An 18916-nucleotide genomic window follows, 5' to 3' on the forward strand; every position below is an offset into this window, starting at 1 on the left:
CTGTGCATTTCTTGATTGGGAATGCCTCAATCCATTTGCTAAAAGTATCTACAATAACTAGCAGGTAGTGGTACCCCCCTTTGGCAGGTGGCAACGGTCCCATATAATCAATTTGAAGGTTTACCCATGGTCCTTCGACTACCAAGGGCTGTCCCAACAAGGCCTTACGCTTATATGGGCTGGGGTCCATCTGTGCACAGATTATGCATCGATCACAAACTTCCTCTATAGTTTGCCTGATCCCTGGCCACCAGTGGGAACCCTGCACCATTTCTAACACTTTCCTTGCAGCTGCGTGCCCACTGACCTTATGCATATATTCCACAATCTGCTTTCTCAGGGAACTGGGGGTAACCCATCGTTCAGTCGGCTTGCTGTGGATGAGAAGCCCCTCTCTATTGGCTAGGCACTCTCGTTCTTTTTCATAGGCTGGAGGCAAAACAGTTCCTTCAATCAATGCTTTTTGCACTACTTCAATTTCAAGGTGCTTTTTCTGCAATGTGACTAAGTCTACAGGAGTCCCTGGCTTAGCAACCCCAGCCATCTTAGTAAGTGGCTCCTCTGCACAGGGGTCCCCATGTTTAGCAGCCTTCTTTGCTAATTGATCAACATAATTGTTGTTGTCTCCCTGGGGAGTTTTCCCTGGAGCCTGATGGGCCTTCACCTTTGTAATGCAAATTCTATCTGGTTCCTGAGCAGCTATCTCCCAGATCTGTTGCAGGCTATTGTGATGCACTATTGGCTTTCCATCTGCAGTGCAGAACCCTCTCTGTTGCCATAATGCAAGATACTCAGTTAGAGCATGCACTACAAAAGCACTGTCTGAATGGACATGTATTGGCCCCCGATACTTTTCAACTGCTGTTAGTACAGCCGTGACCTCAGCCTTCTGCGCTGAATCACTTGGAGGGCATTTAATTAATGTCTCCTCCCCTAGTTCAGGTGCCCAAATGGCACAGCCTGTCCAGTACTGGCCATCCTCCCAGTACCTGGAACCATCAACATACAACTGTATGTCATCAGTTTTTCCAGAAAGTCTAAAAATTCCCTTTGGATTTGTGTTTCTTACTTCCCCACAGTCATGTGGCTCTCCATCGTACATGAGTGAGTTTGGTAGATGGGAATGTGAATATTTCACTCTGATGGGCCGGCTGTTAATCTCAGTTAACCATCTACCAACCCTTTGTGATGATACCCCTTTGATCTGGCCTTGGAGCAGTAGCTTGATTGGTGTGTGTGGGGTTTGGAGTTCTAACTCATTGAATCCCACTATGTGCTCTGTGACCTCTAATGCCCAGTGTACTCCTAATAAATGTTTGGTACACCTGTCAAACCCTCTCTCCACTGGTGTCAGCATTCTGGAAAAGTACCCAACTGGCCTCTGTTGGTAGTGTACTTCCTGGAGCAGAACGGCTGATAACGCCTGTTCAGTAGCTGCCACCTGAATTGCAAAAGGCTTCTCACTGTCTGGGTTTCTAAGGGCGGGGGCTGTCATTAAGGCCTTTTTCAGTGTTTCAAAAGACTCTTGGTCTTTTGGGGTCCATTCTAGGTCCTCTGTCTTACTTCTCTTTCCTTTTAGATGGTCATATAATGGGGCGGCTATTTCTGCAAAACCCTCTATGAAGTCTCTGCAAAAACGTACAATGCCCAGGAATGACCTTAATGCTGTTACCGTGTGTGGCCTTGGCAACTTCTGCACCACTGCTACCTTCTGTGGGTCTGGTGTTCGACCCCCCTCAGTTATTTGGACACCAAAGAATTTCACTTCCGACACAAATAACTGGGCCTTTTTTGGGTTCAGTTTCAGCCCTGCTTTTTTCACGATGTCTAATACTTCCTCCAGAAGCTCAAAATGCTCCACCTCAGTTTCTGTCTGGATCAACAAGTCATCTACATATTGAACAACCTGCTCCGGTTTTCTCACATCCTTTAATATGTCAGCCATACACTGGTGAAACAGTGTTGGTGAGTTGTGGAAACCCTGTGGTAAAACAACCCATGTGTACTGCTTTTCTCGAAAGGTAAAAGCAAATTTATACTGGCTGTCAGGATGCACTGGAATTGACCAGAATCCATTGGACACATCCAGAGTGGAGTATATTTTTGATGTGCTTTGTAAACTAGCCATTATGTTTGGGGTCCTTGCCACCACCGCAGCCGCGGAAGGTGTTGAAGCATTTATCTGTCTGTAATCAATAGTCAGCCTCCATGAACCATCAGGCTTCCTTACAGGCCACACAGGTGAGTTGACTGTGGATACACATGTCCTTAGGACACCTTGTTCGAGCAGCGAATCAATAACACGAGCGATGTCTGTTTCTGCATCTCTAGGATATTTATACTGTCTTTGCGCTGGGGGGTCATCCCCTTGAACGTGCACTTCCATGTTTTTGACTCTCCCACAGTCATGTTTATGTCTGGCCCACACACCTTCGTGTTGCTGCAATATCTCTGCTAGTTTCTGGTTGTCTGTTCTCAAAAGGTCTGGCAAGTCATATGTCAAAACACCCTTTACAGTAGCAACTGCGTGCCTGTCTGGGATGACAACATAATCTGTATCTCCCTCACCTTTCCAAAGTGTTTCGTTAGCCAGATCAACAATGTAATTGTTGTCTTTCATCACATCGGCCCCAAGAATGGATTCCTCGTGCGTCTTTGACATCCAAACTTTCATTACAATTGGATCACTACCAATCTGTGCTTGTATGGGAACAGACTGTTTTACTATCAGCACTCCACTACCAACCCCAATTAATTCTGTTGTTTTACCAGTGGTGGGAAAATCCAAATGAGTGAGGGTGATTGCAGCTCCTGTGTCTACTAACCATTTGTCACAGTGGCCTCTAACTGCAACTTCAACACTAGGTCTGCCAAATCTATCAGATTTCAAATCACCCACCTTTCTAATAGAGGCCAGACACCCCTATTGTTTCAAATACACATTCTCCTTGGACTTGACACTTGAGTCAGTCTGAGCATCACCCTGAGCCATCAGTTGTTTAATGTCATTTAGCAGTCTATTCATATCCTCATATGTCATAGTCGGTGCTGATGGGGTTGATTCCAGCTTATCCCTGGATCTCTCTGCTCCCTGCACTCTTGGTTTAGGCCCATATCCTGCTGAGGCGCCACCCTTTGACCAACAACCTCTCTTGAAATGTCCTACCTTACCACAGTGGTGGCAAGCATCCTTACTAGTGGTCTTACGCCTACCCTCATTGGTGACTACAGCTGATACCTTTCTCTTATGACTTGGACTGCTATGCGTTGTCTCATACCAGCTGCTAAGCAGACTTCCAATATCTGCAAAGGTCAAGTTACCTTCTTTCTGTTTCTGATTCAACGCTAGCTTTGTGGCATCATTTATTATAGAAAAATACTGCTGCATTACTAATGCCAGGAATGCGGGATCATTCCGCTGTGGTTGTGGAATTCCAGAATTTCTAGCATAACAATTAAACAGACGATTCATATAGGCCATAGGGTTTTCACCCTTCTCTGGCTTAGTGTCCTGGATCCGCCCCCAATTAGGCTGTGGATTGCCAATCAGGTTCAGCAGTGCTGTCTCTCTCTGCTGAACAGTTGCCCATTCACCATCAACAGCCATTCTGAGATTATCTGGGAGTGACTCCACTAGGTCTGCTGGTATAGTTAACTGTATTATTTGGCAGCAGTCTTGATTGTCTAGACCATTTGCCCTGGCTTGTCTCTCTAATTCAGACAAATATGGGCGAGGATCAGACGCACCATCCCATTTACCTACATTTCTGCATAAATTACCCAGCTCAGATGTAGATAGTGGAATATGCTCATGGATCTCCTGGTATTCATACTGTGCAGTGGCAGGCTGCCCGTCAACCTCAGCAGCTGCCCTTCTGCGTGTCCTGCGCTCTCTCACACGAAATGGTGCGACTTTAACTGGGCTCACATTAGCCCCCTCATCTGAAGTGTCACTATCACTATCAGAATCCACCGGCAGACTAATGCCCAAGGCTGCAACATGTTCCTTGACCCGTTCTAACTTGCTCTTTAGAACAGTATCCTCATCCCCAGCACGCTTTTTATGCACTTCTGGGTTTTTAATGCTTCTGGACCAAAGTGCCTCATAAGCATTCTGACACTTCTCCAGTTCCTTTTGGAGGAATGCATTAGCTTCCTTAGCTGCTTCCAGGCCCTGCCTAAGAGAGGCTACCAGTTGCCTCAGCTCAATGCTATTTTCTGCAGCTAACCGACGCTCTGCTCGACTAGCAGAGTTCTCCTGTTCGAGACTCACTATTCTGTCCCTCAATTCACCGATTGTACTCCTATGCTGAGTACACTCAGACTGCGAACTTGCCAGTCTGCCCTTAATTTCTTGCTGTCCTTCCAGCAAGGCCTGTAACACGTTAGCATGCCTCTGCTTTTTCTTGGAACATTTCATGTTCCTCTCCCTGCATGCCTCCTCTAGCCACTCTAGAGGGTCTAACTTATTTGTGAGAGATCCATATGATCCCTCCTTGCAATGCTTTGCAACATATTCGATGGCCCACTCCATAATTGTAGGTTCTGAGTATAAATTTAAACTCTCACAGTATAAACTCACACAATATACCTACAGCGGTGGTTTACCTCAAGGACACAGGGTTACAATGTGGGGAACCCTGCTGGTGCTTCCTTACCAAAGCCCAGTTCCTCTACAAACACACCTCCTGTTTACCCTCTATTACTAATAAACAGGTCAAACCAGGAGAATTCTCATGCCTAAGTCTTGAATTACTCCCTATTTCCTATATTACTTTACTGTTCGTCTCAGCGGACGCCTGATATCGCCAACCAGTTATACTCACAAGCGTGATTCTTTCTGGGTCCTTCGGTTCGCAGAAGAAGGTGGCACGTCTGGAATGTTTTCTGGTCAGTCTTCTCTCTTAGGTGAAGAAATCTTCTCTCTTCTTGAGGAAGATATCAGCCAAAAAAAAGTTCCCAGATGACTTCCAGTTGTTAGCCCCTTCTCCTGGCTGGCTCGCCAATAAGATGTAGGAAATCCACTTGCAGAGTCTCCGCAGTTTCAGCAAAATGATGGTTTATTGAACAGTAAAAATAATACAATGTAATACAGTGTAGAGAGACACACCGGGTACTGAAAGGCAGCTCAGATACGAATTGAAGACAGTTCTTCACCCCCCTTTATACCCCAAAAAGCCCTCCCCACCAAGGTGTTGTGTGTAGGTGTTGTGAGTGAATTTACATATAAAGAGTGACCCCCTGGAGTGTGAGGATCCTGAGACAGGGACGGGACAGGACAGGGTGGAGACTTTTATGATCATTGTAATGAAATTCTTATCACCTTATCTTATCCTTATCACCCTAGTGGTGCCAACTGGAACCCCCATTCTCTCCCTGGCTTCCCCCATGATCATAAATTCCTATTATTGTCTGTATTCAAATGATCAACCAAGAACCTTGGGGCATCTTTACTACTTTTCCTTACACCACCATACTAGATGTAGCCCCAAAACATGATTTTTCCTCCACCAAAATTGACTATTTTCTGGGTGAATCGTGGGTTCATGCAGGTTCCAACAGTATTTGCAACATTTAGTATGCAGTTCAATGGATGATTCATCAGAATCAACCTTCTGCCACTTCGCCACTGTCCATACTTGCTGCAAGCTGTGGGCCTTGGCAAATTCAACATGCTTTTTTTGTTGTGTCCTTGTTAATGCTGGTTTCTGAGCACTAATTCGGCCATGGAGACCACTGCATGCGAGAATTCGAGAAACTGTTCTTGTAGACACAGCGGTTTCTGGTGACCAGTTCTGATGTAGCTCTGCTGCAGTTGAAAAAGGGTTGGCCCTGGACTGACTTACGGGGTCTGCCTGACCTGGGCTTGTCATGAACATCACCAGTTTCTTCATGCTTTTTTTATCCTCGACACTAGATGTTTGGATACATTAATGATGTCTGCCACCTCAGCCACAGACTTGGTCTTCAAGTGTTTGATGATCAGCACTTTGGTCTGGGGTTGAATCTTTGGCATGTTGTCAGAAGTCAGGTTGCACTTCAAATGACGGTCTGGTGTGCTGGGGTTCTTTTTATACACACCTGGGATTATGTTCATTACAGTATTTGTCACAAGTGAACTTCTAATCTGTGATTGGTTGAATCATTAAAAGACACAACAAGACTTTCGTCCTTGCAAAAACAGATGTTATAGACTTTAACATGCTGTGAACATCAGGAATTTTTCTGACTGTTTCATTTTGTTATTAATCTGAAAGCCCTTGGCATTAAATTGATCCATTTATTGTAACAATTGATTGATTAGGTATAAAGTTATATGCTTTTTTATGTTACTATGTCCTTATGTGACAAGACTTTTGTCAATGACTGTATAAAGAGTGTGAGGATCCTGAGACAGGGACGGGACAGGACAGGGTGGAGACTTTTATGATCATTGTAATTCAACTGCCTTCCTTATCACCCTAGTGGTGCCAACTGGAACCCCCATTCTCTCCCTGGCTTCCCCCATGCTCATAAATTCCTAACATTGTCTGTATTCAAATGATCAACCAAGAACCTTGGGGCATTTTTACTACTTTTCCTTACAGAATTAAAGCTGAATTGTGGATTTGTATATTGTTCATATTGAAGTGAAGTATGTATTAATTACATATCCATCCATCCATCCATCCATCCATTTTCCAAACTGCTTATCCTACTGGGTCGCGGGGTTAATTACATATATAATTCTTAAATGTGTTTTAATTACAAATGTATTATAATAATGTATGGATATTTATGTAAGCTTACATATGCATATACATGGTTATGCTTCATATGTTTTGTAAGAGTTCCAATTGATGTATGTGAGGGATGAGTTCTGTATTTTGTCTGCTTTTGATATTATTGAACCAAATTGGCTTTATTGTATTGTCTTGTTAAAAGAAAATAATGCCTGTTCTTACATGACCAGAGGGGAGCCATTTTCATGCACAAAATACATCCTGTGCCACAAATAGCATTATTTAATAATGAAATCAAGTAATGCCTTGCTGTGTTTTATCCATAGAGAGACAAATACCAGTTATATTTTGTCCATCAAAGCATAAAGACTTCACTTTCTTTTGTGCATAGAAATTAAAAGGAATGTTTAATTTTGTGCACATAATTTATATCAGCACTTTGCATTTTGTGGACAGAAAAGTCATTTCGTTCACAAAATGTATTTCATGAGTGATAGGAAATCTCCTGGATGAAATGTATGTTGTGTAATAACTGGAGGTAAGGAAACCAAATGCACAACTACTCTTGAACAACAACTCTTTTATTGTATCACCATTACCTAGGACAGACAACTAAGGCAAATAATTCCCAACGATAGCACAGGAAAAAGGCCAGCAGCTTACAACACTTAAAATACACATTAGCGCCCCCTGCTGATGTAGTGCTCTTTTCCAAAAATTAATTGTTTACACCCATGTGCCCACACATGAGCTAGTTAACCTAATTCGAAGTCTTCGGAGGACAACTTTGTTTTACATTAAATGTAAGGCACATTGTAAAGAGTGTGGCCGCTCCATACTCACTCGTCCTAGTACCATGATTTGAAAAATAAATAAATAAAAGGCAGGGGGGAGAGGGGGACACTGACACAACAATCATAACAATAACAGACATTAATCACCATGGTGGTGAAAAAAAAATAAATATAAACAATAATAATAAGAATAGTAATAAAGATGGGATGGAGAAAAGAAATTGTAGGGGAATACAGAATACAAACAACCATAAAAAACATAACACTCATTACAAGGATATCAAACAACAAAAATTATAACAGCAACAATATCAACAACAACACTAATAATAATAATGTTACAAATAGGTATTATATACACGCACCGGCCATTTTATTAGGCACACCTGTCCAACTGCTCGTTGACGCAAATTACTGATCAGCCAATCACATGGTGGCAACTCAATGCATTTAGGCATGTTGACATGGTCAAGACAAACTGCTGCAGTTCAAACCGAGCTTCAGAATGGGGAAGAAAGGTGATTTAAGTGTCTTTGAACATGGCATGGTTGTTGATGCCAAACGGGCTGGTCTGAGTATTGCAGAAACTGATGATCTTCTGGGATTGTCACACACAACCATCTCTAGGGTTTACAGAGAATGGTCCAAAAAAGGGAAAACATCCAGTGAATGGCAGTTTTGTGGGCGAAAATGCCTTGTTGATGCCAGAAGTCAGAGGAGAATGGCCTGATAGCGCTGATAGAAAGGCAACAGTAACTCAAATAACCACTCGTTACAACCAAGGTATGCAGAAGAGCATCTCCAAACACACAACACGTCGAACCTTGAGGCAGATGGGCTACAGCAGCAGAAGACCACACCGGGTGCCACTCCTGTCAGCAAAGAACAGGAAACAGAGGTTACAATTCGCACAGGCTCACCGAAATTGGACAATAGAAGATTGGGAAAATGTTGCCTGGTCTGATGAGTCTCGATTTCTGCTTTGACATTCGGATGGTAGGGTCAGAATTTGGTGTCAACAACATGAAAGCATGGATCCATCCTGCCTTGTATCAACGGTTCAGGCTGCTGGTGGTGTTGTAATGGTGTGGGGGACAGTTTCTTGGCACACTTTGGGCCTCTTAGTACTAATTGATCATCGTTGCAATGCCACAGCCTACCTGAGTATTGTTGCTGACCATGTCCATCTCTTTATGACCACATTGTACCCATCTTTTGATGGCTACTTCCAGCAGGATAATGCACCATGTCATAAAGCTTGAATCATCTCATACTGGTTTCTTGAACATGACAATGAGTTCACTGTACTCAAATGGCCTCCACAGTCACCAGATCTCAATCCAATAGAGCATCTTTGGGATGTGGTGGAACGGCAGATTCGCATCATGGATGTGCAACCAACAAATTTGCAGGAACGGCGTGATGCTATCATGTCAATATGGACCAATATCTCTGAGGAATGTTCCCAGTACATTGTTGAATCTATGCCATGAAGGATTAAGGCAGTTCTGAAGGCAAAAGGGGGTCCAACCCAGTACTAGCAAGGTGTACCTAATAAAGTGGCCGGTGAGTGTATATGTAGCAGACACAAACCTGTGACCCTACAAATAATAATGATACTGATCGCTCAACTTCTTATGCGCCCATTCTTGTATGTGCAAGTGTAGATGTGAACTGATTTGTCATTGGATGTGCTGGCATTTGATGTCATCGGGGAACGTGAAAGTGCCCCCCCCCCAGAGCCCAAGGCAAAGGCAGGGGGAACCAGGCAACCGAGGCCACTCCGCGGCCCCCAAGGCACAAAGTCCCATGGCCATACGTCCCCGAGACAACCACCCGCCCAACCCGATAGGGACCCCGCGAGGGACTAAGGGGGCACCAACCCCCGTACAAGGAGGCCTGCAGAGGGGGGACAGGCAGCGAACCCCCAGCCCCGCCTGCAACCCCCCCACCGAGGAAAGCAGGTCCAGGGCCGAAGGGCCCCATCAACTGGGCAAGGCGATTTAACCGTCCTATGGGAACACTGAACACCAGGCACCTCTGTCACCGCTTCATTGCTTTGGCCCTTCAACAAAATCTCTGGGTTCTTCAATCTTGTCTCCTCTACAGCGTCCCTCATTTTTGGGACACCCAACTCAGTCATGGCTAGTTCAGAGATCCCCATTGATACACTCCCTGCAAGGTCTTTGACTGATGCAACCTCTTGTCTCCCGACACTTTGGTCCACATGCGGCACACCGATTGACCATTTCCCAGCCTGACCTTGTATGACAATGACCCAGTCGTTTCTGAAATGTCACAAGGAAGCCAATTTGGACCATGACTGAAATTCCTAGTCATCACCCTATCACTTTCAGTGAAACTCCTCCCCCGCCACTGATTGTCGTGATGTTGTTTCTGTTTGCACAGCACTTTCCTCTGCAAGCTGAGTAGTACAATATCCAGTATAGACCTCAATTTACTACCCTGAAGCATTTCAGCAGGTGAAAGACCTGTAGTGTACTGTGGGTTAATCCCATAGCTAAAAAGCACCCTTCAGGAGGGGTGATTACACCCCCAGGAAAACATAACCGTCCTGCATACTCATTTTATTTCTTATTTCAGTGGAATTTTCCCGTTCCAATGACCACCCTTTCATGATCTGCTCTCTCTCACCTGCATGTATCCCCTCTGTGGACACCAATGGCACTGTCTCCACCATAAACACTGTCTCTTCGGCCTCTGGGGAAGATGGAATGTTATAACTTGTCGGGCATGGACCGGGGAAGCAGGAGAAGGAGATTAGGGCTTTGAAGGGAAAAAGGGTTTTGATTGGGACACGAAGAGGCATACGAGACAAAATTACCAGAACAATACAATGACAGAACTAGGCAAACATACTCTGACGTGGACTTAAATACATAGAACTAATGAAGGCAATTCGAAACAGCTGGTAAATTACGGGGAATTCACATGATATTAACGAGGGGGGAGTGGCCACAAGAGGTTTCGAACGAGCAGGTCATGACATGGAACAAGTGGCAGGGGCAAGCAGCTCAGGGCATCAGCACTCCCATGGTCCTTACCAAAACTAAGGCAAGACATGGACTGAAATAGACAAGACTGGGTGAAAATAATCGGACATAGCTGGGCAAGATCAGGGAAACACACATGGATAATCAGGGGGCATGGCACACACGAGGAACGGACGAGCCGGGCATGACATTTATGATCTGTACAAATAGTAAATTTCCTGCTGTATGCTAAAAATAGCAGATAAGCCCTTCTTGCCCAGCTATGAGTAATTTTGACATAAAACTGAGGGGTCTTTCTTGTCCACTTGGCATCCTATGGGACAGCACTGCCCCAATCCCATAAGGTGAAGTGTCACAAGACAATATGAGGCTCTTTTTGTCATCACAATGCTCTACCACATCAGAGGACTGAATGCCTACTGCATTGTCAGATTCCATAAAAATCTATTGTAATAATTCAATGGGCCCAAGTAGGCCCTCTGGAGTCGACGGCATCGTCGACGATGCTGTGTATCTTTCTCGTGTATTTCAGTTCATAACTTGCTGAAATCTTATTGTAGAAACATGAAAAAATGCTGACTAAATCCGTAATCTGTCTTCTTTTCAAGATGTCCATTGTCAGAAATATTAAAGTTTTTTAATTAGGTAAACCAAAAAATTCCTTTCAGTGCCAAGCGTGTACCCAGGAAAACGGTGGAGACATTGGGCGCATGCTCGTGCAAAACGGTGGCGGACACATCGAGCATAAACACAGACGGATTAAGGATCAGGAGGGGCTCCTCTCGACATGCTACATCATGAATGATACATTTCCTGGACAAAATTCATTTTGTGGAATCACGCAATGCTTTTGTGGAATGTACATTTCATCTTTTGCTGAGTCACAAAAGGCACCACGAAATGCATTTTATGCACAAAATGATTGATTTTATCATGCTTTTTTATCGCACAGAATGTATTTTGTGCATGAAAATGAGTGCTTGACACTTGGCGCCCCCTACAAGAGCAGCAAGAATTTCATTGCATGACATTCCAATATGAAAATAAAATCGATTAGTTGAATTCTGTCCATTATATGGTGTCTCTGGGTATCTTAAGTCCTTAGAGACACATATACATATACAGTAAATTAACTTGTGTGCACAAAGATATCTTGTTCCTACAAAATAATTAACTTGTATAAAGAAGATAATTAACTTACGGAGCCCCTAAAGTCCCATAAGGTGATTTTTTTAAATCAGGTGCGCACAAGTTAATACGGAGCCCCTGAAGGTAAATGATTTAAAATGATCTTACTTTCACGTGTGCAAACGAAATTATCTTGTGCGCAGGTGAAAGTAAGGTAATTTAAATATTTTGCACAGGTCACTTCAGGGACTCCATATTAACTTGTGGCATAATGGAAATAAGGTAACTGTGCGAAATCTGGGCCAGATATTGGATAGAATTTTGTGCAGATCCACTAAACAAGTATGCGCCAGGGTCTTTCTTTCCAACGGCCTAATACCAGCACGAGTTTGGATTGGGGATCAGGAACAGACCTTGGCCAAAACTGGCCCAATACAGTTATTAATGCTATGACATGTGGAGTGGATCTGGCCCAGATCTGTGACTCAAACTTTACATCTGGGACTCTTCTGGCCCTGGTCTGTGATTGTTGATTATTTTTTTCAGCTACATTTGAGCTTAACATGGCCCAAATAAATCCCCACACATTTCTCGTCTTCAAAACAGTTTATTTTTTTATATTTATGAATCTCAATCTTATCCAGAGAACACATAACATTTTTTAATTTATTACAAAAACTCCGCAAAGGAGGATAGCCCTGCAAGGGGTTGGTTGCTAAACAAAGCATAAAGCATAAAACACAAGGTATGTGTGACATACATCTTTCCAACTATTATATCAGTGACATTTGGTACTTAAGAATTTTATTAAAAATCACCAGCTTAATAGCTGAACAACTGATTTGCACAATCAGAGATCAAGAATAACTTTAAATGATATGTCAATACATTTACCATTGTGATGATAACGGGGATGCAGACAACTGATAAGGGTGTAGTGATGGAGTTGAACATTCAGGGATTCTGGTCATTTTCTTTGAAACAGGCTCACTGTCACTGTTATCTTTATCTCCATAATGGTGGCTAAGAGAGCGAGAGAGACACTTCACAGTATGTTCACATTACATCCACTTCAATGAAACAAATAATATAAACATGATTTTCTCTTACATGGGTGTACGTTTTCTCTTAGCACGACCAACTGGTGCCTCATCTTCATCACATGAGCCTATCTCTGATGTGTCACAGGTCAAAGACTTTTTCATTTCATGCTGATATGTAGTCATTTAAAACAACTTTTACATAGATAAATAACTTGAGATATTAATGAATAAGTTACTGCTGACTATTGGGAGACAGAAGGTACTAACAACAACTAGGTGATTCAAAGTGTGTGTGTATATTAGCGGTGCAATGGTACAGGTATCCCATTGTACGGTCTGTACCTCGGTTTTTGGGCCACGGTTTTGGTTCGGTTTCGGTACATGTTTTGTGCGCAAAGAGAACAATGTTTTTTCTCCCAAAATTATATCTTTATTTTGCTGGTCAGCAATAACTGCATTTCACAGTGAACAAACTCCAGTATCACTGCTGTACTGAATAATATAACACCTTCCTTCCAAGTTAACAGTTACTAAACACAACACTTTCAAATGATAAACTGCCTCTTAATGGTTCTGCGGGTGGGGGCGGGGTTGGATACAAATATTGCGGGAGTGACAGAGACAGACAGCGGGAGCCGGCGGTAATGATCAGAAATTCAGCGGGAGCAAGGGGGTGGGAGTGGGCAGAGGCAGGATTTTAAAAAAATCTAATCAAATCTAATCAAATTCAATCCTCTTCTTTTCTCTTTCCTGGTTTCTCAGGCTCCCTATGAGTAGGTTATAAAATTCCAGAATGGAAATTTATTCAAGTAAGTTGCTGTCACGCCCATACAGGCGGAGCCCACCAGGTGCTCCGCATCACAAGCTATGGGCGAACAGTCTTAAGGCACCAAATAACTAGAGAACATCGCGAAGTATTGAGCCAATGCATTTGAGCCGTACCAAGCATTCTTTTGTCCTTTGTCTGCCCGCTCTCCCTTACCATATCTGTCTACCTTGTGTGTACACCTTACCCGTTCCCTCTCCTTTCCCCAGAACTGCTCCCAAACCTGACCAGTCTTCCCCGCTGAGACCGGTAAGTCCTGTTCCCATTCCCCCGTGTATTCATGTCCTGTGTTTGCCCGTCGGACAGGTCTCCTGGCTTCAGATCCCTGCTCTTGACTATCGACTATCCCACTTGCTACTCCCTGTTTGTACCTTCACTCTCGTGCTCCCATTAAAGCACAGTTTTGCACGCATACCTGGATCTCTGCTCCCGTTTGTCGGCCAGCACCACAGTTGCATACTTTATAAAATAATTAATTCAATGTTTAATATGTATTTTTTTACATTAAAAATCACTTGACTGGTATTGCCATGCACACGAAGCAGGGAAGCAGCACAGGATCCAAAGCAATCGGGTGAGCATGGGGTTTATTATAAAGCAGACAAATCAGGAGCATTAGGCACACACAAAGGACAGATGTCACACCACGTTAATGACCGGACTGGGGAAACATACTTTAATGCGGACTTGAATACACAGGACTAATTAACAACACGAGGTAGTGAGGGGGCGTGGCACATGGAAGGATCAGCTGAGCAGGGCATGACAGGTATTTTTATATTTTTATCAGAGAGCTCTGTTGTCTAGTTTTTTTAATGATTTTTTTCAAAGAAACATCAGGGTGAGAATGACCAGAAAAACGTGAAGATATTTTTGCAGCACAGCTTAGCGCTGGAGGGAAAAAAGGCAACAATCCACTGGTGGCTCACGTGAAGCTGGTCCAAAATGAGACTTCATGACACTTTTAATGAACTGCCTCAGAACCCAGAGAATCTTTGATTGTCCACAGGAAAGCAAGTTCATCACATTCAACAGTGTGGGTACTGAATCTACATAAGAGTAATTTCCACACTATTTAACTTTGTAACTTTATATAGTTAATTGAGTGTGAATGCATTGAAAAGCATTGACATTGCCTGTGCACCTACCCCTCCACTGTGGTAATTAGACACTTGTATGTAATTATGTAAGAATTTCAAGCTGATAAAAGCATTAGTAATTGAGCAAAACTGTAACCAGCCTCACACAGTGACGAGTATTTTATAGCTGGGAGGACAATTGCATCTTTCATAATTCAGTTTTCCAGGGCCTCATTTCCTCTCCAAGACCCTGTATCAGCAATATCAGGCTGACTGATATTGAAGTCACTATGGAAGATGTAATTGGTGAGACCATAAGAACATTCCTCCTTGAAGTAGGTTTATTTACAAATCTCTTTACACAAAATTCTCATAACAGCTTTTTTGAAACTTTGTTTCTTTGAAACTTGAGACAACACTTCTTTCCTGTTTACCTCTTAATATTTTTCTCACTAGTGCCTACTCATAAGTAGAAGTGGAAATCATGCATTCATTTAACATTTGTCTTGAGTGAGGACTGAAAACTAACGGCATGCATTATTTATACTTTTATGATTAGATTCTGGTGTTTTCATAGACTGTGTACATAAGAAATGAGTGAAACCTTATACTTCAAAATTTACTGTGCCACATGGTGCCAAATATAACCCTGAACAATTTTTTCAAAATAAAATAAAAAATGCTTAGTAGGCATACTATGAGATGACATAATGTTTTAGAAATATTTTAATACTGATACGAAAATGCATCACAATTCATTACCTATTCATCATTTGATATTCAAAACTGACTCTCAAATGTAAATGTAATTTAATTTCTCAGGCTCATTGGCCTGAACTTTCTTTTTTATTCAGAGATGGACTAACAACACTGGACGTCATTCACGCACTGGAGCAGCAATCTTCTTGATTTACGTCCTTTATGTGCTCGACTGCTGAAAAACTCAGATTAGAAATACTGGAAAATAGCTTAGCAGTGATCCTCAGTGAAGAAGGCACTTCAAGATGCCGAGAGGAAAGTAGAGTTCTGGGTATTAGGAGAGACTACCTGATAGACACTGAAGGTTTATTTGAATAAATGGTAATAGATATTTTTTATGTTATTGATCATAGCTTGCCTTTCAATATATGAAAGACTTTTGTCTCTATATGTATTCTCTTCTATATTTCATGTCAAAGAACTGGGTTGTCTCTTCAAGACATCCTGATGTTTGCTACTGGTTTAAATACACTGCCACCATCTAGATTTGAACCACCACCCACTCTACTTTTTGAACACACTTCCTGTTTCCCAGTTAGGAAAACTTGTACAAACACAATCCATTGACAATTAATTGATCATATTTATGTTTTCAAGTTTAAAGCAGATATGGATTTTGGAATCCTGAACTCACCTGACTTTCGACTCTACTAACACACTTATTCAGTCTAGCCTATAGGGACTCTAGTCTTAGCTTTAGCTAATTGTTCATCCCCAGTTAGATCTGTAGTGTGAGGTGTAGAGCTGGGTGGGGATCGGTGCCACTGGCTTTGGATAAACTGTTACTCTAGCTTCACAATCCCTTGTGGAATTGGAGTGCTGACATTTCAGGGACTCCCCATACCTGCATTCCTACTTGTCACTCCCTCCTACGTATGCTGCCATAGCTATATCTTCTGGAGCTTATACATTGCACTTACGTATTGCACTCACCTAACTGCTAACACTGCCTATTGTCTCCTCTACTTTGACTAATTGCATTTTTCCCCTACCCCTCCTGGGGTATGCTATCTTAATTGGAGACCACAATTTATTAAGATATCCTGCACACCCTGTAACATGTGACATCTCTACTATGCATGACGTCCTTCTGTCCAGCTCGTCCTTCTGCCTGTATCATCCTCCATGTATGCCCGGCTGGCTTACTATTGTTTGCCCGGCGATCTGAAGGAGCGCCAACACCGGCTTGTCATCACCTCTCTGCTCCCCAGGTGTGACTCATATTTTATGACTTAGCCTGTGTGCCTTGCCACTTAGCCATCTCTCCGATTTTACTTTCCTTGCCGGTCTCAGGAGAATGGGCTCCCCCTTTGAGTCTGGTACATCCCAAGGTTTCTTCCTTCTAGGGAGTTTTTCCTTGCCACTGTTGCCTCTGGCTTACTCACTGCGGGCTTTGGGCAGGGATGCTGTAAAGCACTTTGAGACAATGTAATGTGAAAACTCGCTATACAAAAATAAATTTGTTTGTTTGTTGTTTGTAATGTTTGAGTAAATAAAAGCAAAATTGTAATTTCTGGATTACATTAGACTTTATTTTATTCAATTTAACTTGATGTAGATACAGAGAAGTGATATAATAAGCAGCAATAGAATGTTGAAGGTTGTGGTCATTGGCAATAAAAGTTGCTACAAATCAGCCATTGTCTTCAGTCTGATATAGGTCTCCACACATGATTCCCATGTCTTTGTTTGTGTGAAACCCCTCTATAGTTCCTGGAAGAGAGCCTGCAGAGGACTGTTCTCACATGACTTTGAAGTTAAATGCATCTCAAACTGCCTCAGCTCCCCCATGCTAACTGGAAGTGCACAGTCCAACACATTTAAAAATTTTTCTGAAATATTTTGGAAAAGGTAAACTGAATGAATCCTATTACATTACAAGTGTATGACATATATTGTAATTGCTGAGTGACAAAATATACCTGTCATGCCCGGCTCGTCCGATCCTCGTGTGTTCCACGCCCCCTGATTATCCACGTGTGCTTCCCCGATCTAGCCCAGCTGTGTCTGATTATTTTTTTTACATTTATCGAGGTCCCGTATGTGTTTTAGTGCACATGCTGAATTATAGTGTTGTTTTATTATTTTACCAAAGCTACCCCTTGCTTGAAGTCTGTGTGGCAAGTGTATATGTGGAGAACCAATAATTAGTTTTCTACTGCATGTAAGCAGACTATGCATGTCACATTAAAGCTTTGAATAAACTTCACTATACTGCAATGTGAGGGCTTAATTAGCTGCCTGGATTCATTAATTTAATTAATCTGTTTTAATTTAGTAATAGCTAGCTACATGAAATAAAAAGAAAACTTTTGCAAATACCACCAGGGGAATGCAGGTCAGTTCTGCTGGCATTCATAAATCTTGCTGTTTACAATTTAGATGCAGTTTTATTCACTTATTTATTTTTTTAGAATTTGTTTTTAGTCCTATCTGGGTTCTGAGCTTTAAATTTACACGTACACTGCTCTTGTTTGGTCATTGGTGCAATTGTATGGGGTTAATCCAGTTCTTGTTTGGTCATGATTTAGTCTGGGGTTAATCCAGTTTGAGTTTATGTTCGGTCCGAGATTAGATTAGGCTTGGTATTTATGAGTTTGTAAATGTTTGTTCAACAAACATTTACAAACTCATTGTTTATTATGAGTGTGTACGAGAAAAATATTTTTTTCCTTCATTTAGCATATTTATATAGACCCCTCTGAGAAACCCTTGCTCACCCTTTGGCCACCATTTAAATAAAAGTCTAGCTCCATCACTGTCATTAATTGCACCAGACAATGTAAAATCTATTTACAAAAAAATTGATTATTATAAAAAGTTACAAATCTGACATCCCTGCCACACAAACTACAAAATGAAGGTCAGTCCGGCAGGACATGTCCACAGAAAGGACAATACATCTGTAAAAAAATTAAAATAATCCCAAACTCGAAGTATCCTGTCCACCGTCAAGTCCATCTGCTGTGAATTCTGTTACCTTTCCCTCCACTTCTTGTCTTCACGCTCGTTTTGTTTTCTATCACTTCCTATGGTTTTTTTTCGCATTTGTGTGCCTTTTAGAATGTCCAAAGCGATTTGTACTTGCAGTGGGCCACACTTTCGCAGCGTATTTCCCTTTCGTGTGTAGCGTTGCGTATTTTCAGCGCGGCTTTCTTTATGAGCGCGTTTGTCCTTACGAACCACAGTACAAAATGCATTTATTTTTGAGCATTTGAGTGAATTATTTTTGAAAGAAAAGTTGCCAGGATAGTCTGAAAAATTGCTAAATTTAGCAAAAAATTACTAAGTTGGAAACACTGCTGCCAAGTATCTGGACAAGGATTTGAGGTGGGGGTTCTCACTTACATTCCTTAAGTGCCAAAATATAATAACTCCCAAACCCACATGAATGTACCAAATTATAATTTGTAATACGTGATAACAAACTGGAAACTGGAAGTGTTTCTATTATTTTAGCAACTAGTGTAGGATTTCATACGAAGTGGCGTGGATGCATATTCCAAGTTTTTGTTCATGTTTTTAAGACGAAGGTTACCGTTTTTCCTTTG

Source organism: Brienomyrus brachyistius, chromosome 17 (assembly GCF_023856365.1).
Source record: "Brienomyrus brachyistius isolate T26 chromosome 17, BBRACH_0.4, whole genome shotgun sequence".
NCBI classification, from domain to species: domain Eukaryota; kingdom Metazoa; phylum Chordata; class Actinopteri; order Osteoglossiformes; family Mormyridae; genus Brienomyrus; species Brienomyrus brachyistius.